Below are 22303 nucleotides of genomic sequence, written 5' to 3' on the forward strand. Positions count from 1 at the left end.
CTTAAACCTCTTAGTGTCCTCAACAAGAAAAAGGGTTTTCCAGTCTTTTCAATGAGAGTTAAACTACTTCTGAACCCAAAGTGCAGAATTTTGTGTTTTTCCATCAGTATTCTGAAATGGCTGCTGACCTTGAGTTTTCTCTGTAAAAGTATAGRTATTTTCTGTTCCAGCCCTTTTTTCTCTTTTGTTTTAAAACTGAAGCCTCCAAATAAGTGCTGTGCTGGTTTCCTTCATTGTAATTTGTGAATGTTTAAACTCAAAAATTAGAAGAATGGAAAAGAAAAATAAGTAGGGAAGACTATAGAGGGACTGTCTCCTGAGGTCAAACAGTACCTGATGAATGCAATTATACAGACACAAAATGGATTTTATCCCTTTYACAGACAGTGTAGATAAATGCCTACCAGCATCTTCACCCAGCAATAACCAATTAGACAAAGCAAAGTCCTTTGCTGCTCTGGATTTTATTTGATCTGCACCTGTGTGACTGAAGAGGCCAGATCACTCTGGTTAGTGAAGCAAAGTGCATATTAAAAAATTGGTGTAGTCCTTTAACAACGATCCTTCTACCTTATGGGCTTTGGGGTGATATTTGAAATTTTAATGAAGATGTAATAACGAGACAGTTGATCCATTCATGGCCTCGCAGCCACTCTCACAAATTTTTCCCAAGTTCACAAGGAAAGGTAGAACAGGCCCATGTGGCTGTGAGGGTGGGAGCTGCAAGGTGGCGGGAAGAAGCTCGCTCTCTCATGAAGCTACAGCCTGCCCAGGTTCCCATACCTGTTTGTGAGGGGCAGAGCATGGAGGTGGCAGTGAGGAAGAGCCCTCAGCCAGCCCAAATCCCACTGCTGCCGTGAATCCTGTCAGTACCAGCGGCAGTGGCCTGTGGAGGAGCCAGCAGCAGCGCAAGGCAGGCCTCTGAGGAGAAAGGACACGGTGAGAGCCCAAAGTATCTGGGGGCTTGGGGCTTAAACCCACCCTGCTAAATTGTTTCTTAATAAGAAAAGGCAAAAAATATTATTGCAAGAGGGTTGTGCATTGGTGTGGTTCCATGCTTTTGGCACCAGTGCAGGGAGGACTCGGTCTCCATCACAGAACTGCGATGGCACTGCCTGGTCAGTGCCACGGACTCTGAGGCTGCCTGGAGGAAGTAAACTTGTGAGAAGAAACATCCCAGAGGYAGTCACATCTCCCTGGGCCACAGTCCTGCTCTCCTCAGGTGCCTGAGGGGAGAGGTGGCTCCCAGGGGGCTGTGAGAATGCATCAGTGAGTGTCCATCTCGGGAGTGTCCCTTGGAGTCACAGTGGGGACACAGCCCCAGGCCCAGGGGTCAKTGGGAGACACAAGTACTGAGTCTTTTAGCCCCTCCAAAGCATATGTGGATTTAGACTCCCAAGGTGAGATAGTTTGAGGRCATAGGGTAGAGTTTCTTTTATAAAGTAGGTTCTGGCAGGCAAAAGCTCAGGACCTGCCAGACCATGGCCTGTGCTGAGATGCACCTTGATGTGCAGGAATCAGCCCCAACTCTGGTCATGATCTGCAATCAGCCATCAAACTCCAGTTTTCTCCTGTTGGTAAGGTTTTTATTCTACTTGCTTGTCTAATCAACAGTTTAGTAGGTTTTCTTTTTAGGTTTTCTGCATTTGTATTGTTCTGAAATTTAGTACATGGTTTATCTATAGTACTTAAATGCATGTCTTCTGCTATGTAGGCTCCATAATATGGGAACTGTGTGGAGCACTGAAAAAAATTGCAGAATATCCTGATTATATGCTTAGGCAGAAAACACTTTTTTCTACTTGCATTTAGCATCTCATTAATCTTTGCTGCTGTCATGATATCTCATTTGTGATGGGTTGGTTACCTCAGTCTTTTATGAAATAACATGTACAGTGCTTTTATGTTCTGTTCTTTTTTTACACTGCCTGCTATGGTCAGAATCAGAGGGTAACACATCCTACCAATGCAACCAAAGTCATACTCAGTCTCGGTAAATTGAAAACTAAACCTCTAAAGCATGTAAAAAACTGAGGTAAATGTGACTCATCTATGTTATCTTACTTTGATGGAGAAAGGCTRAGACTGATTKAAAAGTTAAGAAAAASAAAATKACTTGTRTTCCTTGCATTTTATCAGAGGGATGGAATTCACATAACACAGGAGTTTAGGATTAGGAAAACATGCCATATTAAAACTCATAAATGTGTAGGCCTTTCCACTGTCACAGGCAGCTCAAAATCCTCTTAGAGGAAGGAAATGATGACTCAAAAAATATTCAGAATGTTGGGAAATTAGACAGAATATATCTGAAATTAGTCTTCTGAAATTATAGATAGCCAGAAAATGTGGGAAATTCATGATTTATTCTCCCACTGTATGGCACTACCATAAATAATAGGGAGAGTTTWGAAATGAGACAAGGATCTCTTTTWGTGACAGGAYGTAGCAAGCAGATAGTWGAGACCTGAAATTCATKAAGAGAAATGATCTTTAGCTGTCAAGTTTAAGAATAATGGCATTATTCTTTGTCAAATACAGGCACCAATTTTTGTCAACCTGGTCACTGACACTGTATATCAAAATCATTTGGATCAGGTATTTCCTTATTTTTTGGTAGAGTTGCAGATTTTTATTAGTTAATGATGTAGGAAACTAGCTTTTAAGTCTTATAATAATATTCACCTTATTCTTCAAGTKAAGCTATATGATAAATGAATTGTAAACCTACATATTGAATCACAACGCTTTCATAAACATCCCAGAGTACTTTTGGCACTTGCTTTTCTGTTGCTGTTATTCTGGCAAATACATTTTGTGAACCATGGTTATTCTTTTCCTCTATTTCCCCAAARATATTGMGATGTATGTGCCGAGRAGTGGAAACCAACTGGGGCCACCARYAGAAATAGTCGTGTATTTAAAACACATCTGAGCACTCAAAGAACCTCACTGAGCTCAAGAAGTTTTTGAGTTACTGTGGAAATCTCAGTGCTATGCCTGTTTGCTGAAATACCTAGAAGTCCTGCTCATGAATTAATACCATACTGTATTAGAGACTAAACACAAACGGAACAGAAAAACCTCTGTCTCTGTGTAAAATTAATAGAAAGGAAGAAGTAAAACTGGGAAACAGGCAGGTTAGGGAACACAAGAAAATATTGGATAGTATAATAGGTTTCATCTGAGGATTATTTCATTTTATTCGTAGCATGGGCATGAGAATGATATTCTGGTATATAGAAAATCAGGATCAGTCAACAGGAAGCAGCAAAATAAGTGCGCATTTCACAACCAGGAGGAGACATCAGGATAAATTTGCAACTAGACACACATGAAATTTGGATTGTACAGARGCTATGTGAAGTGGTTTAGTTTGCCTAGTTTTCAAATTTTATTATTACATAATTAATCCTTAGAAATCCTTTGCCTATTTAGAATAAACAAGGAGACACAGGAGAATATTCTATTCTCAGGTTTCTGAATAATGATCAGAGCAGATCAGTGAAACACTGTCCTTTGATAAAGTCATAAAAGTTCAGGTTCTTTTCCTGMCTTTTGTTTTTTTGTTTGCCCATTTCTGTTGTCTTCAAGTATTTGGTGTTATCCTGTGCTCTTCAAGACAACAGGAAGGGGAGGATGCTTCTAAATAATATGTTACCCTGACTYCATAAGGCTTGTTTTGTCTGGCAAATGAATTATGTAAACCTTCTCCACCCGAAACTGTTTCAAGTCAATTAATTGTTGTAATTACTTAAGATTTCTTTTTAATGAATATGACTCTCCAGGGATTTGATGATATCCTGTCATCTGTAGGCCTGATAAATGAAATGCGATTTGTGGCTTGCTGCAAACTGAACCCTTGTACTTGAACAATGTCTCTCCTCCTATGTGCTCATTAAACGGAAGAAATGCCCTTGATAGAATTAGGAATATTTGTTTTAGTTKGTCCCTAGTAAGAATGAATAGCATAGACAGACAAATTTTGGCTGTTTACCCCTTTTGTTCTCTGTTTCTTCAAATGCAGGTCTTGTTAACATACTGACAATTATTCAGACCAAGCACATGACCCCAGCGAGGTCACCCATTGTAACTGAGTCTGATTTAGCTGCTCTATCTCTCATCTCCATCAGGTGCGCTGAAATGGGAGAGACTAGCAGTCAGTCAGTGCTGAAGGAGACCAGTGCAATATGATGGGTTTTTATCCCATCTTTTGTGCAGCCTTCTTCATGCCCGCCAGCACTTTGCAATCAGGACAGCCAAATTTGACAAGTAAGGCACCTTCCCTTTGTTTTTGTGCAGCACTAGTTTCCAATGTGCACTGCCTACTTTCCAGTGCTCTCCAGAAAATCAGAGCTGCCAGTGCTGCAGATAGTCCAAGCAGTCCAAAGCAGCATGACAAAGAGCCATGAAGTCAGCATGGAGTTCCCATAAATAGTGAGACTGCTTATAGGTYAGTTTCAGTTAATCTGTTCTCCCCTACACTATCATTAACATGATAKAACTAATCACCAGTGCTAGGGAAGTACAAAGCAGGTGGGTTTCCTGATTGAATTTCTACTGGTGAAATGGGGATTACTGCTTTTATTGCAAGACCTTTCCTCAGTATCACATGAGTACATTAAACGTCATAAAAGACGTAGCAAAAGGTAGCATCTTGGTCATAGTTTGGAAGTAAAGACAGTGAATAACTGTGTATTAGAAGCAAAGATCACTTTGACATTTTTGCTGTTGGGAGAGAGTGCCTCAGGTATRTGTAGCTGTCCAAATTTGGCAGTCAGGGGTAGTGTAAGCATACAAAAGAGACAGCATCCCTGACAATGGAAGAAAATTAATGCAGAAGGAACTGCCCCATATATTAGTTATGTAGGAAAAACAAGTGGGCATGAAGGATAGAAAAGTAAAAAACAAGGAAGCACCATGCCAGCATCTGGGACAAAAATGCCATGGAAAAGAAGAAAAGATAGAATAATCACAGAAAGGAATTATGTACTTTGCAGTTCAAAATCCAGGAATGGTTGCAGTGATTTAAACAAAATGACATCAAACTGAATCTTTCTTAAACTCTTAAAACCACTTCTTTGCTGGCATAACAGAGGCTGTTCCACTATTCGTCTTTCCCCCATCCTGCCCTTTTTCTCTCTGGGTTGTCAGGGTTACAGACRAGAATATAGATGTAGAGTAAAGTGCAAGGAACTGGTTTTCCTGGCTTGATGTGCCCAGCTGAAAAAACAGTATCTGGAAGTGTTATGAAACTGATTGTCTTTGGTGCAGTAATTGGATGGAAGACATTCAGATCACCTTTGATTAGATGAACTTTTGAAACTACTGAGATTTATCAGTGCACGGRTCTTATTCTCAGAGGACTCAAGAGAAAGTGTCCCATTAACTTAATGAATCAGGCCGCAAGAGAACAACCGCTCTTGAAGCCAGAATGAGAGATTTCCCATCAGTGGCACAAATTCTGCCAATAAAGGCAATAGGATTTCTCAAGTGAAATGAGATTAGAATATGTCTCCCCTGATTTTCAGYAGTTAAATGATTGACTATCCTGTAATAGGCTAATTATTAGATTTCYCTTCAATTTTTGTGTTGCAGAAAGGAATGAAAGCTTTCTTTCCCTACCTAGATTGTGTGGCAGCTGTGGCAGTGTTTCATTGATGCCATTGCAAAGTCTTGACCTTYGAAAGGTGGCTTGGTGCATTCATCTTTCCCAACCTCATCTGCCTTCAGCAAGKTGTCACCAGCTCTGGAACTTCTGGCAATTTGACAAAGGCATCTTCCCACATGTCAGTTCTTGTTATCCACTCTGTCTTCTTTCATATATGACACACATGTCAACTCCCATTTTTCYACTCTTTGCTTTGTTTGTCCCTTCACAGGTGCGAGATTCCACATTCTCTTTTTTTGAACCATTTCCAGGATGGTTGTTATTTTCCTGTAATACCTTTCTGGCCTTTCTTGACAACTTGAAAGATGTTTTTTGTCACTGATGGTTTGTGGTTCTTCACAAAGTGAAACAGTTTTTTAGTGTCTCTCTTAGTTAGCTGKAGTGTTTCCATGCCATTTTTGCAAATTATGTTCTTCCAGCTACCATAGATAAGTTGCTGATAAATGTTTTTGACATAATGCATATGGAAGTTGCTCCCCTCAGAGTGCTTTTATGGCCTCTTTATCCTTTTTAAAAACATTTYGAGAAGTGTTGTTTCATCATTATAAAATGGTGTTATTGTGAAATATTAACATCCTAATTTTACAGATGGCAAAACTAGCACCTACCTCCCACACACTCCTGCTTAGTATGCAGGATTCCAAATAGTATTATTTGTGATGCGGCACGGAGAAAAAGGCTCTTCAAATCATTGATCACCACCTCTCCTCTCATCTGGAGGTGAAACAGCAGGAAACAGATTATGGAAACATATTTTTTCTAATCTCTCTTTCACAAAGGCAGGGAGCATCTGCCTCTGCCCCTRATAGCTGCTCAGTGGTCTTTAAAGTTGGTGGTTCTAGAGAAAACAACCAAAACTTACAAGAAAYACCTGTTACTTTCCAAGTGGTCCTGAAGGCTGAAAAAAACCATAATCCTCACCCTGTTATTCACATGTTTGGACATCTGCAGCAAAGACTCCAAGAAGAGCTGAGGAAATGTGCAGGTATTTCTCAAATTGCTTAGGATGGCTGCACATGCTTAACTACATACCTGATGTGATGAAATTAGGAGAAACATGTTCATTGAAATGCCTCTTAAGCCCTGTTTCTCTTTCCATATGTAATTTTTGGCATTTCTTCACTTTTTAAAAAATAGAGCTTACATTAATTTTATATCAAAATGGCATTCACAAATTAGAAGCAGATAATAAGGCATTCCATTGCCAAGGTTTCTTCCTGTGTAASATAGACTGCTTTTGAACACATACTAACAAAACTGTTTTTTCTAGAGAGTTTAGGATTTTTATTACAAATTTAGTCTTTTTTTTCTGCATTTGTTTGCTCCTGGTCCATTTGAGAAGCTGCTAGCACAAAGCAGTGTGAATAGGCATGTTTGTCTCACCTTTCAGAGTTCTCCTTTTTATTCAGTCCACACAGACTGTTCAGTCATTGAYTTCTGTCAAATCAAAGCCATTACCTTGTTCTTATGTACATTTTATAGGGACAGTATGTGTTCTTAATGTTAGMAAGGTTTTTCATCAACTGGCTAAATGACAAACAAAAGATAGATGAAATTGCAGCATTAATTTATATCCCAAGGTTCTTGCAGTTTTTCCACAAAATGGAGTTGACAAACAGACAAATCTCTGTTGTTTAATTCAAACACAATTCAAATGAAAAATCCAAAGGAGTGAACAATCTAAACTTAGAGGAAAGTTGACTGACATTATCAAATAAGTGGTATTAGAACCACTTAAATTCTTTAAAATGCTCTTCTCCATATCAGGCAGTTCCCAGTAGCAATATAAAGGATGTAATATTTTATTATTGTAAGTAGAATGCATGTTTTCAGAAATTGCCTATAGGCACGTACTTTTATGCTACACAGTAAACACTTTAAACTGTGTGTCTCAATATTAAAAACATTAAGAACCACCCATTTGCATTTGATAAGCTCTTCCTTATAATTTATGTGAGTGTAATCACAATGTTTATTCAGAGATGTGATGTGGACATTTATAAATTGATGTTTATCAAGTTTTCACAGTTCTAAAATGCAAAGCAGTTATGTTGTATGTGTCTGCATGTATGTATTTATATATATATATATATATATATAGGCAAATCACTCTGTGAATGCATTATTCTTTCTGTTCTAAATCTTTTAGTCTTTGCTCCCTGTATCAAAATCTTATTTTAAAAATCATTGGTATTGAAAGTGTGAAATACAGTCAGCTATTTGAATGTCTATGAATCAGCCATCTGTGATACACACTGTAACAATGAAAAAGGAATCAAGTTTTCCAGTAAATACTACTCTGATAAATCTGATTTWAAGTATAATGTATTGCTAAGGGTGTGTTATTAAAAGTTGCATGACTCTGAAAGGGAAAATAAGTAATTTTGCACTGTATGTGGTGATTTTAGAATAGTTAGAATTTAGATTTTTACATCAATGGTAATTAYATTCATCTCAAGGAAGTTCAGTCTGTGCTTTTGGAGATGTCAATTGCATTGTACACTACTATAATCAACAAAGCAAAATAGCCATGAAAATTKATACATTCTAAACAACCAGAACACTTTAGGGGACAAAGGACAATGCACTCTCTCAGCTAGTCTTGCAACCTTCACACAGTTTATCTAGAAATAGATTTTAAGGAAAAGCATGGCAGAGATCTTTAGGAGCATGTGTGCTCCGAAAACCATTTTTTGCTTGCTATTTTGATCTCTCTCTCTCTCTTTTCTTCTTTTTTTTTTTTTTTTTTTTTTTTTTTTTTTTTTTTTTTTTTAGATTATCTTTGTCTTTTGAAAAATCTCAGGATTTTGTAAAGGACAGTCAAATACAAGTTTTTTGAGTATTAAATGCACCATCCCAACAACCTTCAAACTCTGGAGGTTAGATCAGTAAAGACACTCTTCAATACTGACCCATCCAATGCATTGCAATGAGGGCAGTTGCTCAAATGATGTCAGTCAAAAGATAGTCAATAGCAATGGATAAATAGTGTCAGACATAGCCATAAAGGTTTATGCAAAATAAGCTTAGAGCCAGAGTCTCATGCACCCACAATCTATCTCTTCATGCCTACACACACTACATCCCCAATTCAGACATCATGAAGCAGGAGAGATGTAGAACACTTTAATGCAGCATTCTACAGATCTTCATGTCCGAAAGTTCACCCAAAATACAAGAATGCCACTGTCATGGTGCCTGTCCAAGTACAATGGTTGTGTGCAGCAGTTGCAAAATAGAGCATCTGTGTGAGCTTTATTTAGTGAAATACAGTGTCCGAGTGATCAGAAAGTACATGATGAGAGATATCCATAAACAAAGTAAAAGGAAGTTGAATACTGTAATGGCTTTGTGTGAATAAATCTTTCTGTATATCTAATACAGGAGTTRACAATTCATCTCTGGATGTTCCTAGACTGCACGTAATGAATTTATTTTAAGCATGGGCACAGCTACTGCCCAACATCAGGCACTTGAGCATGTAGATATGCCTTTAGCTTGCTCAAATTACAACACATATTCCTCTTAGATTTTGGGATTTGTAAGGTTTTCTTACTAAATGAAATGGCTTCAGGTGTCTATCGACTCCATTGTGTAATGAAGTTTACTTTTATATGCACCCAGATGAAAAATAAGAAGCACRAAGCCAGTTATAGGAAAATTAAACAAAATTATGTCACATAGTATCAAATGTAAAAAAAAGTTTCCCTTGGTTTTGCTTTCCATCAATCAGAGTAAGTTGTCTCTGTACAGGTCTTTCTCCCCTACACTTCAACCATTTTCAAAGGCAGAGAGAAGAAGGATACACAAAAGAAAAGGATTTTATGCCATTGGACTTTTTCTTAAAYTTGATGAAGAACTTAAAAGGCAACGTTACTAAGGTACTGTGGAATCTTCCCGGCATACTTACATTGGCTAAAGAACTGACTTATTATTTATTTAAAGTATCCTTTRTTGTTTTATGATCTGCAACAGCACATCATTGATCATAATCATATGTACAATAAATAAAAATTACCAATGGGATTACATAAAGAGATGTGCTAACCCTGATTTAAAGTCCATGTAGTGTTTCCACAGGGAAACCTAGCAAAGGTGAATGTTTGGGAAGAGAAGCTATAATGTATTTGTTCCTGGCAAAATAAGTCATCCAGAAGAATGTAGGTATTGGCGAAATATRCATAWGGGGAAATCATGATTGAAACTTSACAGACAAGAAAAATTAATTTTTGTCAGTCTAATTTCATAAAGAGCTGATTCCAGAAGGCTGGAAAGGAACAAGGATATATGATAATAACACTGCCAGCAGTGCTGAAAGTGGGCTCAAAAAATAATTAAAATGTCCTAAAAATAACACAGCTTAAAATTAAAATAATTAATATTTAGGTACTTTTTATTAACTTTTTAGGTTACAATCCTGTAGGAATTTAATTCAAGTTTCCAGGTGGTTCTTTGCGTCTGCAAAGAAACTTCTAAGGAAAACTAGTGAATGGAAGCTCTGAGTTTTATTAAGTCTATGTGATTACAAGAGTTTGCTGAAGAAGGCTACTAAATAATATGGTAAAATAAGAACTTGCAAGGCTGTGTATTCATACACATTTATAACACACATGTGACACACAAATATCTTAACTTATATGTATGGAAAAAAAATAAAAATAAGGGGATTTTCAGAAACATGTAATTTTTCTTCATTTAGTAAACACAGGAATTTTCTACCAGGCTTTGGCAGGTAGTAACTCTTCAAAAGAGAAATAGYTCCTGTGCTATGGTCTTTGTGTGGAATACATATATAAGCAGCAGAAAGGCAACCTTTTAACTCTGCAGTATTAAATCCCTTAATAGAAAAATATAAAGAGAGATGGAGAGAAAGCTGGACAGATGCAATACTTAAACATGCTCCTTTAAGAATTCCTATGTGCTCCTGAGTTCTTTTTCAACACTATAAGCTCTCTGCTAGGTGTGAAACCATAAGCATATGAAAGCCTGTCATGCAGGTGTATTTCGTATACCTGCCACACTGTGAACTCACCATGTCTCTGGCCCTGAGGAGAAGTTCTCTTTCCTTGCAGCAAGATTATGTTTTTAAAATCTGACTTTTAAACCTCTTACTGAATTTTTTAATGGATTAAATTCATCATGTCACCAGCTGCTGTGCAGCTAATAGAGCCATAAAACACTGTATTAAAGGATTACCCATGCAAAATTTCCTTTTGTGCTAATGTGAATTTTAATACTTTTAACATTTAGTTGAGATGGGAATGTCCAAGAACAGCTTGTTCAATAGGTTGTTCTATAAAATTAAGTTACTCAGCTCATCACAAATGCCAGGACTCCATTAAGTTAAAATTTTACAGAGAGGCTGAGATGATTCACTCTATATAGCATTTGCAGGGAAGAAGGCAACATCTGCTTCTCCATTAACGCTATAAAACAAGGAAGTAAAACATACGTGAGCATYGTAACTGCAGGGAAACTGGGCTGAACAGCCAAGAGTCCCCACTTCAAATTAGTCAGGGGTCAGTTTATGCCATTCTGTAGGTGGGATATAAGAACAGAGTGAATATGATATCCCACTCTTTGAAGCAAGATGACAACTGTATGCCTTGTGTTTTGTCTCACGTTAATGAAAAGTCAGGAGGAATTTAATGAAAGAAAGTTATTTAACTTGGATAGGAAGTGTGAGGAAGAGAAGGGGTAGCATGCTTTCAGAACAAGGAGTGAGACCTTTAGTTTTATTCTTATCTATAAACAGTAATTAACCAAGGAACATTTATGGACCTGAAATCATGAAGTGACTGCAAATAAGATATAAAAGGTTACCGTTTGAATTTCTTTCACCTGACAGCTACAAAATGGTCTTCTGGATGATGTGTCTCTGCAGTAGCTATAGGATTGAGAGAAGGATGCCTTTTCTGGCTTCTAACTCCCATTTTTCTGCAGACTAGTATAGTTTAACAGGATGCTAGTAACCATTAGAAGGATCCTCACCAAGCTTCTTCTGCACTATCTTATCCATAAAAAAGGATCATTCATGTGAACCACCATCTTTAACTAGATGCAATCTTTGATTACTGATGGAATGAATACGTAATTAAGCACTTAGACCTTGCTCAGACTGTTTTTTCCTGCCCTAATGCAATAGTGTAAGTTTGAAGGAGGACAAAGAGAAGGCAAAAAATGATACTTCCAGTCCATCAACAAGTGCACTGAGCATCACTCTTGATAGTGCAGCATTTGAGCAGAAAAGACCATCAGAAATGAGGAAAACTAAGTTTTCTTGCGACCCTAATAGCATTTGGACAAGAATGATCAATAATGGAGACAAGCAGTTTTTGTGTTTTCAAATCATCATGTGAAAATAAATTCCTCGTTAAGGTAGTTTGCCTGGATACTTCTCAGCCCATTACCAGCTATGCATGATGCCACACTTTAYCCTACTGGCCTGATTGTGCAGAGGGTGCTGTCAAATTCCTGGAGCATCCAGAGTGCTTCTTCCATTGCACCCTGAGCATGTGGGAAAGGAGAAGGAGCCTGCTGACACTAGCACTGGCACCCTGGAAGAGACGAAGGTGCCTGCCTTCATCACCCATCGATCCCAAAGCGACCACAGCCACCGCCAGTAACTCCTCCATAGCAGCCAGTGTAGCTGTTCACCTTTGATAGCTTCCTGAAGGGAAAGGAGGTTCTCAGCCAGGAGTCTGATCAATGGGCAGAGAAGGACAACAGGAGTAGCCAGTGGATTTTAGGCTACATCTCTAAATGTTTTAAAAATCCAGTAATGTGCAATTAACTGCCTTCTAAAAGAACAATGTTTCCCAATGAGGGAGACTTTCCATATATCAAGTACTTCATACTGCTAAATTATTTGACAAAATTTTGTAGAACTGATAGTAGTAGCAGCATTAGCAGCAGTAGTAATAATACTATAACTAGGAGTAAATGTTTCTGATGCTCACTTTGAAATAAAAAAAAGGGGACAGTTATTTAAAATCCAACAGAAGATTGGTGAGGAAGTTTTAATAGGAATATGCTTGAGCTGCTGTTCCTTGTCCCAACTGAATTTTCTCCACAGCTCCATATTTTGTTCTCCATGTGTATTAGTGTTCTSAGAGCCTGTCATTTCTTATCAGAATGAGAAAGGCTAAAGAGATAATATTTCAATAACATACTGGCCTGATCATAAAATAACTCAATGGAAATGTGTAACTGCCTCAGGCAGCACAGCAGGATAGTCAGCAGTCAGATGATTTCTATTCTGGGTTTCTTTTTTTTTATGGTTACATTTTCTGTTATATCAGACATACCCTCAAGTCTTAGTTATGCTTTTATTCAAAAGGAGATCTGCAGTATAAAGACCTACAAAACTTATTATGATATATTACTGTAAAGAAATAAAAGTTGGTGCCACAGTAGCATATTGATAAGGACAGGCCTGCCACATTAATTGACCTTTTTTCATCTCAACCACCAGGGCTGAGGCCTAAGCATCTCAGTTGCTTAGCAACAGGGTCACTGCTTTCAGACCTTAAATGCACCAAAAAAAAAATAGTTAAGAAAAAATCAGAAGATGTGATCTTATGAAGGCAGCAGATATTTGGCAGAAAAAAATATTTTTTTCTATTGTTATTTTACCCTGTTGTGTTGATCGTAATGCTTAGAGGGCAAAAGGGAAACCAGGGTCTGAAGTTTTACTGATATAAACAAACAGCAAAATAGTACTGAAAGCACAGGCTCAATACCTTTGCTGAAGAAATGCTTTTGATTTCTAGAACATCCATAGATGTTTCCAAATAATTCATATTGTTCTTTTATGTGCATAAAATATATGCATGGATACAAATTATTAAGTAACCCTGGATAATACATATATTTTTCGGACAGCAGGATCAGCAGAAAAGTAAAAAAGAATTTCTATTGTCTAGATTCTGTTTTAGCATTCTATCACAAACATTAGTGCTCACTGCTATGTTTAATGACAGGGCTTTAGGCAACACAACATCTCCTAAAGGTCAACTCAGAGAGAAGTTTGTTTCTTCCCTCCTCAGCATGAAATACAGGGAAAAGTCAACRCTTCTTTTAAAGTTTAATAAAGGCCACAGAACAAGAGTGCTTCTCTRCCAGAAAGCAAAATCTTTGTGCACGAATGTTCACTTTGTAGCCAAATGTTCACTGCAGTTGTCTCCTGAAGAGGAATCTCACTGCCAGAGTCTTAAAATCTGTGTTTTATTCCTAAATAATCATCATTAAAAATTATAAATGGCACCATGAATYTCACTCTGTCTTCACACTAATCTTTTTTGAGCCTAAATTTGAGTTTGGAGGCTTCTGTTTTATCAGACTTAATGTAAATAACTGTATRGTTTTCAGTGAACAACGTGTTTAATGTAAAATAAAAGCCGGTGTTTTCTCCTTATAAAAATCAGTTATGGTTAAATCTAATGTTAAATATGGGCCACAATAAGGAGAATTTTTTTTTTTTTCATTTACAGTTTTACTTTAAATAGTCTAGGCATTACTTAGAGTGTTTTAATATTTTCTCACTATTACTGCATGGCAACAGAAGGATTTGTATTGAAGCTTTCCACAGAATCATAGAAGCACTGAGAATGGAAGGGGCCTCTGGMGATAGGCTAGTCCAATCTCCCTGGATAAGATTCCCTTCCATCTTCTGCTCCTGAGGTGGAACAGTCCCARSTCTCCCAGCCTCTTCTCATACAATGCTCTAATCCCTTACCCATCCTCATGATCCTATACTGGACTTGCTCCAATGTTTCTTGTACTGAATACCTCCAAACTGCATCCAACACTACAAATTCATGCAATCAGGGCTGTCACCTAATTCATTCTGTCCCCCTATTCATTTATCTAACTTCTATGTTAGAAGCAATTTTTCTATGAAGATGTTAGTGTCAAAAGTGTCAAAAGCCTTATTAATGCTAATATAAACAACAACCACTGGTTTCCTCTCATTCACAAAGCTGTTCCTCTCATCACAAAAGGCAATCAGGTTGTTGATGTGGGATTTCCCCTTTGTAAATGCATTCTTGTCTTTCTCCATGTTTTCAGGATGATTTGCTACTTGATGTTCCCAGGGATTGAGATGAAGTTAATATCAATTCACCATGTGAGAGCATCAGTCCCATGGACTTATGCATGTCCATTTATTTATATTATCCCTAACCCCGACTTCTCCTATTGAGGATAGGGCTTCCTTACTCTGGAATTTTCACACTGGTCTGAGGAAGCTGGGATTCCTTAAAGTCAGCCTTGCCTTAAGACCAAGGTGAAGAAGGCATTGAGTACTTCAACCTATTTGCTGTTCTCTGAYACCGAGTCAACTATACCCTTCATCAGAAGGTTTGTGTATTGTCTGTAGTCCCTCTTTGCTGGTATGTSCTAGCAGAAGATCTTGTTGCCCTTTACATACCTCACCAGATTCAGTTCAAGGGGCCTTGTTTTTTCTTACCTGGTCTTTGCATACTCGGCATCCATATATTCCTCCTGGGTCACCTGTTCCTGCTTCCACCACCTATACAATTCCTTTTTACATTTGAATTTTGTCACTAACTCCTTGCTCATCTGTGCAGGCCTCCTGCCACCTTTGTTTTATTTCTTGTTCATTGATATAAATCATTCTTAATCTTGGCGAATTTGATCCCTCAAAACAAACGAGATTTCTTGGACCCTTCTTCTATCCAGAGCCATTTCATTTGGGACATTTTTCAAGTAGATGCCTGAAGAGCTGAAAGTCTGCTCTCCAGGAAGCCAGGGTAGTAATCCTGCTTTTAGCCTCTGGTGTTGCTTACCTTATTGCCTTGTTTGCCTTTTCCCAATTAATGGTGTTTAAATGTGAGGGGGAAGGAATGATGATACACAGCTATAAAATGGCAGAAAAATTGCTATGCTTGCAAATTGTCCAGAATATAGCAGGATTTTAAGAACACAGGCAGTGATGCCTTGCTGCTGCTGGCCAGATAGCAACATGAAATAACAGACACAAAGATACACATATACACTCAGAAAGAAGAAGAAATACTTCATAGTGGGACAAGCCCCTTTTATCCACTTTAGCAACTAGTGTATACATTTGTATCAAACATGCATTGGTTAAGAGACAGCTGGTTAATTACTCATCAGTMTATGATTGGTGGGTTTGAAAAAGCTTCAGTATTGGTAATGTTTATAATTGTCGGCCACCTGCGTTACCGGTTCTACATTCCAATCTTCCTTTCCCAGAGATAGCCAAGGATGYGGTATTCCTCCTCCATGCAGGCTGTTAACACTCCCTTTAGTTTCTCAGGACTCAGTCATAAACAATAATTAGCTGGGTCTGAGAACCRGCAAGGTCTGRGTGCYGGCTYCCAGCCTCTACAATGCCTCAGCCAGCTCTCAAGTGTGTTAATACATACAATGCCCTCTCTTTCACTTCAGTTATGTTTCTAATAAAATGACCAAAATACCTACACTCTGTTGTTGTCTGGAGAAGCAGATAAAATTAGTACCTCAGTACTCTTTCTGAGCTTGGTACCGAAAAGGGGAATTTGAATGCACTATTTTGGTCCTCAAACATACCTACTAACTTCCAAAACAGARTTATCACTAGGGTTACAGATATTGGAGAAAACTGTGGATCACGTGAGGACTATACAGGACATGGCAGTCAAGTATTTTTTTTTGTCTATCTCATAAAGCGGGAACAATTTGTCTACACAATAAAAATACATTTAAGGAGGTAAATGCATTTAACCTGGAAAATCCATTTGGAAACTGTCATAATGGATGTCATAGACATTATTARTAGTTTTGTTTGTCCTGAAACAAGCTCCACTTGTATAAAAATTTAAATGTCTGCACACACTGTGTCTAGCAATGCCTTTRGCTCAATAATATTTAATAATTGTGTGCAGGGAACCTAGGCATTTGCACAGTTGTTTTTTGATCTTACTTGTTGATTTTAAATAACATCAGCAGGATGTTTGCCATGAACAAAAGATCAGCCTTAGTACAATATCTGTTGACTAATTGAGTTTAGSCTTCCAATACCCTCCTGAACATAAAAATGTTAATCAGTTGTAACAGCTCAATCAGCATGGCAGGCTCTCTCTCTACATCAAGATAGGGTATTAAATATCTATTAAGCTTCAAAGTGATCTGCTTTTGGTATTCATTAATACCAGAGATTGCCAAAGACTTTTGAGGAATTCAAACCTGGTTTACATGTAAAAGTTTTGTGAAAGTGTGACTCTCAATGGTAACACTATGKAAGTAACACAGTAGGTGGGTAGGAGCATTAGTGTAAATGTAGTTATACAGTAGGCATAGCCTTTCTTCTGCTTCTTTCCTCCTGTGTATAGCTTCTCAACAAAACCCCTCCTCTACTAGTGTAGGTACATTGTTTGCACACCACTCAACAAAATGTGACTTCTAATATAAATTCCAAATACATTTCTGGCTTGGAGAGAGAAAGACCATTATAAACCTATGGCATAAATATGTCAAAACATTATGTCTTTAAATTGTAATTAATTATACCATAAATTATGGTAGCTATGCTAAACCCAGGTTTCAGCTCCAGCAGCTTTCAGGGTGGTATGCTTCTTTTTCTGTCTCAGTGGCAAATTCCTATAAGGTCTGCAAATTATTTGTCTCTGAAGGTGTTAGCTTACCATGATGATGAAAGCCTGAAAGCCAGAGAGTATCATGGGAAAGCACCTTTAAATTTTCATACAGAGTCAAACCAAGCTTGTTTGATGTACTCACAACTGCTACTGGAATGTTCTTTGACCTGCAGGACTGGAAAATAAATTCTTGAAAAGTTAGTCAATGAGAGCCAGAGATCAGTAGGGCCCTTTACAAAGAACTAGTTGAACTGAGTTATGCTGTTACTGTCACTAGCCAGTAACAAGTATTTTTAMCATACAGAGAGGTTAAGTTTCAGCAGTTTTAAAAAATCAACTAGTGCCCAAAATTGCCAAAAAGAGATCTGAAACAAAAGCAAATTTCCTGATGTAAACTGCAGTGAGTCTGTTGGACTCCCAGTCGAGACAAAAGGATAGCAATTACCTGCACAGGTTTGTCTGGTTCATTTTGTATAGCAGTGGATAACACTCTCTCTGCATTAATTTGAGGTCACAACTGCTCAAGAGAAATATTTTCTTCTACCCATTCCCTTTGAGACACTTTTTCTTTAGTAATCTTGCAAAAGGACTCAGTGCAAAGTTGCTACGGTCATTCTTATTGCACACAGAAAAAGCTGATTGAACTTTTTACCTTTTGGTTATACTTTTGATCTGTAGCCCACATGAGCTCATTAAGAGCATATTATTTAGCTTAAACTTCAGATACTTGACCATTTCTCACAGTAGCCCCAGGCTGGGTGTGGAGTAATATTGCTCATGCCGGCTTCCTGGCATGGCAACATGTCATAAAGTATCTGCTGGCATATGACAGAAGAGGTAKGCTAGGGAATGGAAGATGGAATAAAGAGGCTAAGACACTTAAGAGAGATTGCAAGGAGAGGTCAGTGGCCATCAGATGGTAGGATACCGAATCCAAATTACTCAGGAATGCTCAGTGTGGGCTGCCTGATGCAGACTGCAATAAATCTTATGGCAGGCATTAGGAACACCTGGTTTTAGATGAGAACATTTTTCTCAGGTCCATCTAAATCAATCCTCTTTCTTCCCCTTGCCTGCACTGATCTCTATCTAGTGGGGGGAGGAAGGGAAAAACAACAGGCAGGTGACCTTATTATGAGTCTTGTCAGCCTCACTAATGCAAAACAGGTAACAGGCAGAAGAGACAAAAAGGAGAAGGTTTAACCAGTGCAATTGCTCCTGTCATCTGCCTTGAGATTTAAGAGGAGCTTGGCATATGTCACAACACTCCACACTCAGATGTCAGATGAGCTTGATAGTCATGAGTCCATCCATTAAAAGCTTTTAACATTGCTGACCTCCTGGATAGCTTGGRTCCATTGTTCTACCTGGAGAAAAAACAGAGAGGTAAACAGAGTTCAGCCACTGTCAGTTTTTCTGATCTAGATCAAAATAGTGATTTCAGGGAACTTAGTCTGGCCACATTCACTATAGTCCTACCTTGCTTTTAAAAGACAAAAGGATATCTTCCAAATTATATTTTTCTTAATATGGCCATAAGTATTATAAATGACTGTTTRCAGTCATTTTAACTTTGCTGTATGAGAAGGTGTAAGCTCTGGTTTAAGCATTTTGCCTAGATTGGAATATCAGCAGGATCTTTCTCCTGCAGCCTGCCCTCATAAAAGTTGCTTAATCTCTCAGAGGTCTCTACTGTTGTATGAAATCATGCTGATATTGGTCAGTAGACTCAAAATCTACCAAGGAGGGAGAGACACACACATTTGAACTGGAAAAGAGAGAAAATAATTATTCTGTGAGCTTGTTTATTGTCAAGTAGCCCAAAAATCAGTCATTGGGAAGCTGGGGTTGTGTTTTGGTGTGTTACCCACTTTTTCTTTCTAAGTTTTCTGTTACCCTTCTGTTTTTGGTTCTTTTTTTTTTTTTTTTTTTTTTTTTTTTTTTTTTTTTTTTTTTTTTTTTTTTTTTTTTTTCACAAATGATTCTTTTTCCTTTGCCTCAAATGAGGTCTTCCGTTTTGAAAAATTCCCATGAGGTGCCTGAGAGAATATGTAACAGAGAATCATATGACCCGGTTACAAATGGAGGATATATGCACGGCCTCATTGTGGTCTGTAGGTATGGAACTGTCCCAGCATTGTTGTCTGTCAGCCTCTGTTGCAAACAGACATCTAATTCTGACCCTGGCTAACACATCCATAATTTTCCATGATGAGAAAGGCCAGTTCAAGGCCTTTAAGAAAGGAAGGAAAAAGAAGAAAGTCTTCACACATACACCCAGTGGCGGATTGGAGATCGCTGATTTGTGAGTAGCTACTGTATTCCCAAGTGCTCCTGGGAGAGTGCCACCCACAGTATTGGCTGTGTGTAACAAAAGCAGTGGAGAATCTGCCACGTGGGATAATTTCAGTAATGGTTCTCACTGGGCTACCTCACTGTTAATCTTCTCCCCCTGTTACATACAGCAGCACCACATTACAGTGTACTCAAAGCTACAGGAGCCACTGAAAAACTTCACAGTAAATTAAGTACAATTAGCAGAGCAAATATCACTACTGCTAGCCTCATAGTCTTGTAATTATTCTGACAGCACTTATTATTTGGACCATTTCTCAAACCAGTGGTCTTTGTAAATGAATATCATCATAATTATGTCTTTTTTTCAAATATAGTATCCCAGGGTACAGTAAAGATTTGGGGAAGAAGGGGCTAGATCTTCTAATTGAAACAAACATTGCAGTCCCACTTGCCAGACTCTGTCAGCTGAATGTCAGAAGGACAACTACAAAAAGAACCCATGACCTGGTTCTTCCTGACTACATCAGTGTTTAGATGCTGAATTTCTGAGTTGTATCCAGATGGCACTGTGACACAGACTGCAGGAGRAAATCTGGCTAGTGGTATGAAAAGGCATGTGTCAGATTGCCTATGTCCAGCAGTAGATCCCTCATATATGCTGGCCCTCAGTGGGTCTGTGAAACTCAGTGTCATTAGGGGATGATGGAACTGAAGTGCATAACCTTTCAAACACAGCTCAAGGCAGAYTTTCTCAGTGCTTGGCAGCCCCTGTTCAATGCCCATTGCTGCCTGTGAAAGCAGTGTGCACTTAGCCTTAGGCTTACATTTAACATCGCTCACCCAAAGAGTTTGCCAGAATAGGAGCCAGCCTGGCTAGGCTGAATCTTGGAGTTTAGTGTTCGAAGYGCATCAGTGGAACCACAGGGACACAATGCATTCTTAGGACACACAGTTATCTTGAGATCAGGTGTGGGATGGGCTGACATTGTCAGCATCTCAGATTCCTTYTGAAGCCAATGGGATCCATCTATCTTCACAGCCTCTGGGAACTGTTAGCTCTGCTGCTGTTTTACTGCCCAAATATAGATGGAGGTGACTGACTTTCAGCAGCAAGGCTCAAAAAACTGTGGATAGTACAGCTAACAGCATAGTTATTTGAAAAGGTTCATCACCTTTCCTGCTATATGCTGACTTAACCCCTCTGAGTGACAAAGTGGTGGTAAATTGTTCCATTTTCAGTGACCCCAAGAGTAAGGGTGAACTGAGGACTCATCTGTTGAGAGCATCAAAATATTGAAGTGCAAAGTGACTGGAAATTACAAGACCTCATCTCAGAAAWAAACCCAGTAATAAAAAGACTAACATTTGTGATAATTCTCTCTGCATAGCAGAGGCCAGGCATGGATAAGTGCCTGCAGAGATAAGGGTTAAAGGGCCAAATAAAAAGTACAAAACAAAGTTTCAAAGGATAATCTTCATAGTTAAAGTATATGGGTTTGACTCCTTAGTTCAAAAAAATTTAGCTCACAAAAAAAAATTTACTACTGTTGAAGGTTTTCTATATACTTAAAGACCAGAGGCATGCAGAATTTTAGGCAAGGGAATGCCAGAAGCATTTCTTAGAGAGGAGGGGCCGCTAGGTGGCACAAAAGTTGCCTAATTTAAGCAAATTCTCTAGTTTTGAGATTGGGAAATGTCACTTGAAGGGATGAACAGCAGCTTCATAAACACAACATTGTAATGCAACCAGAAAGGGAAATACACCGATGTTCAGAAGCCCGGGATACTTTAGGTCCAAAGTTTCTTTTTTTTCCAAATAATAATTGATTCAATCTTATGTAAAGCAATTCTGCAAAATAAAAAGAAAACAATAAAACCAATGCAATGCTTCTTGTATTACAAACCAAAAATGCATAAGAAAGAGCTGACAGTTTGATGGTACTAAAATATGGAAGCAAATATGATGTATTAAAAAAATTGTATTATGAATTGCTCTATAGTGCAGTGTAGAGAAAGGCTCACTGACAAGACATCCTGACCTCAAAGATGTAGGATTGTTTGTGAAAGAGGTTAGAATGACATCAGGAAAACAGATAGGAAGAAGAAAAGTATGTGTAGTGGGAGAGGTAGCAGTTAGAATTTAAACCCTGAGAGGCAGTCAGTTATTGTAGAAGTCATCCTTACCCATGAAATATCAGAGGCACGTAAATATCATCCTCATTAATAAAACAAAAACAACTGAAGACCAAACACTTTGGCCTCAGTGGACATGCAAAGATGATTCCAGAATTCATCTGAGCCCCTGGCCATGCAGAATGTTGCACAATTTGCTCCTGGGGTTACCAATGGTTTGAGCAATGCCTTATACACTACATGAACATCCACAGAGTCATTCTGGTCAAGGAGAGTCAAYTTACAATCTGAAATCAGTTTTAATGAGAAGACTTTGATGGGCATCATGTCAGCTTCTTTCAACCTTGGGCTTTTGATTGACTGCTGAGGACTGTCCTTTAGATGATAACAAGGATGCTGTCAGTCCTGCACAGATAACCTGCACCAGGCTTGAATACAAAAGCAAGTAGTGAGTATATCATACACGCTCTTTCTGCATCAGAATGAATTCCTGCTTCAATTAATTTCACTGTGGGCAGTATTTAAAAAACAGGAGAGGAGAGGAGAGGAGAGGAGAGGAGAGGAGAGGAGAGGAGAGGAG

Source organism: Malurus melanocephalus, unplaced genomic scaffold (genome assembly GCF_030028575.1).
Source record: "Malurus melanocephalus ecotype Western Australia unplaced genomic scaffold, MMel_1.1 scaffold_103, whole genome shotgun sequence".
NCBI classification, from domain to species: domain Eukaryota; kingdom Metazoa; phylum Chordata; class Aves; order Passeriformes; family Maluridae; genus Malurus; species Malurus melanocephalus.